Source organism: Melospiza melodia, chromosome 1, assembly GCF_035770615.1.
Source record: "Melospiza melodia melodia isolate bMelMel2 chromosome 1, bMelMel2.pri, whole genome shotgun sequence".
Lineage (NCBI taxonomy): Eukaryota > Metazoa > Chordata > Aves > Passeriformes > Passerellidae > Melospiza > Melospiza melodia.
The window spans coordinates 156,425,204-156,431,561 of record NC_086194.1 but is presented as its reverse complement, the minus strand read 5'-3'; positions in this window follow the sequence as shown (position 1 = coordinate 156,431,561).

Genomic DNA, 6,358 nt, shown 5'->3' with positions numbered 1-6,358 from the left:
GTTTCAGGTATTCCTTCCTCAGACTTTTTGTACTAACAAAGCATTGGAAGGTCTTGTTGTGCTTCCCATGTAAGCCTCAACTGCATTTAGGCTTTGTATCACCCAAGGCTACTCCTACAAACTCAGGTAATTCTTCTGAATTATTCCACTGTAGCCTGTCCCTGCTTCCATCTCCTCTATACTACCTTTTCATACTGGAGCTCCACCAAGCTCCCTGTTCAGCCACACCAACCTCCTGACAAAGCTACTTGTAGATGTGCAGTGAAAACAAGACCACTGCCTAAGATAGCAGGAATACTTCAGTATGCTTCTTGGACAACCAGGAATTTATCATCTTCTGTATTCTGAGGAATGTTATTCAGTACAAGCATTATCATCCTGTTCTCCCAAGGCTCATAACATATATAAGGCACAGATATCTATGGTAAACATAATGTTTTAGAAAATAACTCTAATAAAAAATGATCACAGAATAAATATATCCCATTGGAACACATTTTCCTCAAGCATTTCAAACTGTCTCACATGGGCATTCAGCTGATCCATTTCTTTCTTTCTACTTCTTTCACTGCTTTTAATAACTTTTGGTTTTTGTTTTTTTTTTTAAACACCTAGAATAATAGATTGCCACATTCTTGACCACAGCCACAAGAATATATAGGCATCTCTATTTAGTTTTACATACAGTCTTAAAAAGTACATTGCAATTGTAGTTCAGCTGGCTGAAATGGTTATTGAGATGCAATTTGACACCATGTGTGATGACAAAAATAGTAAATGTGTCACAGAGAGACATTTACTGGGATTAATATGGTTATTTGGAAAGCATTGCTCTAGATTGTCTTGATTTAATAGGTTTTCATGGGCACAGAAGCCATAAATTGCTATTTCTTTTTTTCCCTCCTTCTTATTTGTTGAAGTCATACATAAACTCCTCAAAATGGAGAAAAAAGAATGATCAAGATCAAAGTAGCAGCTTAATTTGTGTTTCTTTTCTGCGTTTGTGTCAAGGGAGAACAGCAAATTGTAAAAGAATTTCTGCCTCCCTGCTGTGTGCAGTGTGCCCAGCTCCGGGCCCCACCCACTCCTGGCCTGCAGAGGTTGCTCCATGCAGATCTTTCAACATAGGGAGGAAAAGTTTCAATTGATTTTTAGGTGGGTGGGAACTCACATCACTCCATTCTGCAGGCAGCAGCAGCCTGCTGAAGCACAGTGGCTGAGCACACAGAGCTGTCTGTGCCTGGGCAGTGTGGGTGCATGGGTGCATTTTGAGCTCTGAGTGCCCAAGGCCCTTAGTGCTGTACCCCAGCATCCCCAGTGCCACAGCTGGGCTTAAATCCCACCGAGGTCCTGTGCTTAATCAGACCTGCAGATGCTGGGGGAGTCAGGGAACTGAAGCTTCTCACTGGTATGAGGCAGTACATCATGGAGGCATCTGCAGAGCCACTACCTTAAATGATGCAATTTCATTACATGTCCTCTTTTTTGTCACATTTTTCTTTACTTATGTGTTTTGCAAAACAAATATAACATTTAAAAAGTAGCCATATGTCTATCATTACTTTGGTTTTATTGATGTGGACATAATTCAAACCTAAAGAGTCCTAAAAGGTATAAGTAATATCTTTTGGAAAGCTGATTTCAGTGATGAATCCCCTGTTCCTTTTTTTTTTTTTTTTTTTTACTACAAGACAGCAAGTTTTGCTGTCTTGTTAACCTCTCAGCAGTAAATTGTCTAGCAAGAGATGCTAATTTTCCCAACTTCATACAATAGAAGTCTAGTTTGCCACAACATTCACAGAGGGCATGGAACACTCTGCTATGTGGAGGGTGGAAGGAGTCACAGTGATGATCAGTTAGTCAGTAGAAGATGAAGTAAAACATTGCAGAAAAATGTGAATTCAGAGTTGGCAGATGCTTACCATGTGACCTGATAGATTTATTTCCCACTGTGAGCTAATTTTTAGGTCTTCAAATGGCTTTAAAGTTTGTCAGAGAAAATCTAAAATGTTGTCAGTAGGTCCAACAAGAAATTTCAACTCAATAGCTCAGGGATACCACGGCTTTCTGCAAGTCCATGTTGGCAGGAGAGAGAGAACTTTCTCAGGACCTGAAGAAGCAGAAATATATTTTCTGCAAAACCAAGGACAAAGCAGACACAAGTGATTCCTATGATCTCTATCCAGATACCTACTAAAGTACAAAACAAATCGTTCATCAAATGATGCTATTGCTTTCTGTTTGTAGTGTAGGGTCTAGCCAGGTAACTGGAGATACACATAGGCACTTGATCAGCTGAATCCCAGGCTGGTTTCTTTCTGTGCAACAGAAAACCCAAAAGACTTTGTGCGAGGTGAAGTACTCATTTTTGAGTATAGCTAGATGTAGAGATGTATGAACACATTAGTCCAAATTATATCTTCAAATACCCCATAAACACTAACAACACAGCAATTATACTATCCTATTAGTAAAGTAATGCACAGAATACTGACCTATTTATTCTTTTTCTATTATGTAAAATTAATGAGCTGTATTTTTTTTACCACTGATTTATCCTGCTTCCAAATACCTGTGGATTAAAATTTAAGCTACTTAAATAGCTCCGCAAAACTATGGGTAGGCAGCAAAAGGCAAGGCTATTCAAGTATTTGAAATGCACTGCTACAGATTGTAAATACTCTGAAGGATATGTGAGCATAAAGTCCCATTCCAAATCAAATTCCGGGGTAGAAAAATAATTTTGTTTAAATGTGTAGGTAGTCTACTTAAAAAATTGTTTGGTTTTATTCTTTAGTTACTGCCTTGTAAATAAATCACAAAACTTACCTGGTAGCCAGGTCACCATCCCCTTCTCTCCCCTCATCCAGCACATCTGAGAACAATGTGCAAGTCCACTGTGGGGACTTATTCACTGTAGAGGATGAAAACACTCTCTACATAGGAGAAGCATGTGCACATGCATGTCCATCCTGAAATATGTCAGGAAACAAAGCACAAAGCCAGACACTAATGAACTCAAGAATTCATCAGTAACTGTGAATGAAATAAAATATTCACATGTGAATGAAAGAAAATATTAATGTGGCTGCAATTTTAAAAATTGTGGAGGCAAAGTGAGATAGTTTTTAACTTATTTTTCATAGTCTAAACCACATCTTAGCAGAGTTTGACTCAACATGAGGATAGCACAAACCACCTCACCTTCCTTGATGATGCAGAAGCTAAACCTGCCAGCAGAACCACAGATTGTTTTCTATCCAGAAATTGCATACATGCTGCGTGTAACACTTATTTCTTTATGAAGGACGTCAGGCCAGCAGGAATGCAGTTTAACTGGTTTAGGATTTATGAAAGAAAGAAAAGAAAAAAACCCTCAAACCTGTTTGCTTTCCTGTGAATCAAAACCTACTTGATCAAATACTTATACTTACAAAAACATTGTGAAAGAATCTGAGGTGAGGTTCAATAGGAACTAAATTGCTGGGATAGGCCTGCAGAAATATATTCACAGTAATTCCCTGAAATAAAGATATTGTTCTCCTGTGTTATGTTAATTCCTGATGTAGCTTCAGGACCTGATGGCTCAGAAAGAGTTACTGTGTGGAACTTGCCATCCCTATCAGGAGTGGCTTTCGGAGGATCAGGCAGGCAGCATTTCTCAATGTGACCTAAGAAAATCAAGCTTTAGAAGGAAGGATCATGTTCTGTAAGGGGCATCCAGCTCCTGAAAATACCTGACTGTCCCACGAGAGTTTATCATTGCAGAGGACATGCAAACTCAAAATCTAAAGTTCAAGGTTATGGAGCATGTATTTGTGCTTACTCAAAGTTAAAAAAAAAAAAAAAACAAAACCAAGAGAGACCAGTGCTGCTATATCATGAATCATTCATGTCAGTTGAGACCCTTGGAGTCCTCCAGGATATAAAATGCTGTAAACTTCTCTCAAGAAAATTACACTGCAGGTACCAATATCCCTAAAATCACCTACACATAAGAACAACAACACAACTCTTTATGAACAATTTCAATTTTATAACTAAATCAATATTATTTCAATACAAACAAACAACTGTGATCATTTCATTTTTCCCTTTAATTAATATGGAAACAGTAACACAGTGTCTAAAGATGCAGAAGCACAGCTCAGACCACCTGAAGGTTTCTAGAAGCTGTATCAGCATTTCTTATCTGAAAGAAAAATCCCAATTTCCATCTATCATTTAAAAGAGTAAAAATGTCCATGTACTGTGCATTCCATAAAGAAGGTAGAATGTGGCAGTGTATTTGACTCATAATTTTTGTGTTTAATTTTGAACTCTTCTGTTAATACTGAAATTAATTAATTTTGTGAACACCAGAGGCACGTGGATGCTTGGAGACAGTTTTGAAATGATGCATAGTCAGTAAAAGGATTATAGGTCTGCCAGTGATTGAGCAGCTGAAGAGCTCCCTCTCAGCCTTATAACTCCAGTAGTTACTGTTAGTAACAACAGATGTCTTTAGAATAAGACCCTGCTGTTTTAAGCAAACTGAAACTAACTAAAAATATAGAAGTAACTTATAATTCCCTTAGAGATGCCTATACCTACATTCAAAGAGCTCTTCACCATCCCACTAACAGTCATCAGGTAAGTCCTAATTATGTGTATACATTGTAACACTGATAAATCCTTTTTATTTCAAATAAATAATCTCAGAGTGCTTTGAAATCTATAAACTCAGTCCTTTTGCAGCTGCATTTTTATGCCATTTCAAACCACTACAGTGATTTTTTATACAATCATATTTTAATGTCTCCATGCTTCTCCTTCCTGAATTTAGTCATCACAAAATAAAGCCACCATTGTCTTTTGCCTAATTATCCTTTGCCTTCTAGTGGATTTTTAGCCAGGAATTTGCTCAATAAAACAAACAGTCCCCAAAAGGCAAACAAACTGCAACTGAAGAAAAAAGTGACTTCCTGAAGCACTGATAGTTCATGAAAACAATGGATACCTACTGCTGCCCAAAGAGAGATAAGATCAGAGGCCAACACATTATGAGCAAAGGTTACTGCATCAAGTCTTGAGTGCTGCCAGGGTGAGAAGAGGCCCACGGTACCGGCAGTACCAATGGCACAGGTCTGTGCTGCATCCTGCAATGGCAGCACTTGGCACATCCTCCTTCAGCCCCTCTGCAACCAGCTGAACTGGTCCTCGTTTATACCATGAAGCTGGAAAGGGACAGGAAAAAAAAGTATTGCTACTGAGCAGTCTATCCACTGTTTTCCCTAGGCAATTCTGTCAAAACCAACCAGTGCTATTTACTTATCCCTCATCTCCAACAATATCATGCTCCCAGTTTTTACCTCAGAGACTTTTACACTCTCTTCTGAGGACAATCCATGCAAATAATTTTTCCTGCTGCCTCACCTATGCCAAGAGCAGAACACTGACTTCTTGAGACATTTTCCCATTAGGTAACCTGGCTTTGCTCTGCCATGTCCCTCTCTACCCACCTTGCCTCCTGCACCATCTCAGGTCAGGATCTCCCTCTGTGCTATGATGAGATTCTGCATTTTTACCTTTGCTGCACTCTCACACATCTAAAAGGAATTTCTCAAAGTAAATAAAACAAAAATTGTCCCTTGGAACCTTATACTGTATTGCTAGAGAGCATCAGTGCACCAAGTCAAAAATGAAGTGCTGGTAAGCTCAGGAACATGGAAACAACGTTATGAGAACAGGTGAGGAACCTCAGCCTGACCTCCCTGACACCAGGAGGGTCCCTGGCTGCGTGCCAGCCTCCAGCTGTGTGGTGCCTGTGTGAAGGGAGCCTCAAACACCCCTAACCAGCCAGAAAAGGCTTCCCTGCTTTAAAGGGTACCCTGAGAGCCAAGGCAGACAGGTCAGTGCCTTCCATCCCACAGCTCTGGGCACAAAAGACACTGCTGCAGGAAGAGGCCATGTCTGAAGTACCACCACAGCCCTATGAGCCAGCCAGAAAACACAGCAGAGAGCAGCTCTGAGGCTGCTTGAAGGTGCCCCAGGGACTGGTTTGGTAACCAGCTATCCCTGGCACTGGTGGACCAAACAGGGGGCAGGCACATTTATCTTCACTTCCTCTCCTCAGCACACATCCCAAGCTCAGTTTAACTGGATGAAGTGAGACATTTCAGTGTAACGAAACAAGGAGCAGCATGAATTCACAAGTGTGGCCCTGCTTGTTAAAAAATCTAAAACTGTTGCACTGCCTCCCAAGAAACCTCAACAATGTGGTGGTATTTGCACATTAATTCATAATATGCATAGGTACAACCATGACCCTGCAGTTCTGTTACCTCTGAGTAAATACACTACACAAATGATGCTAAAG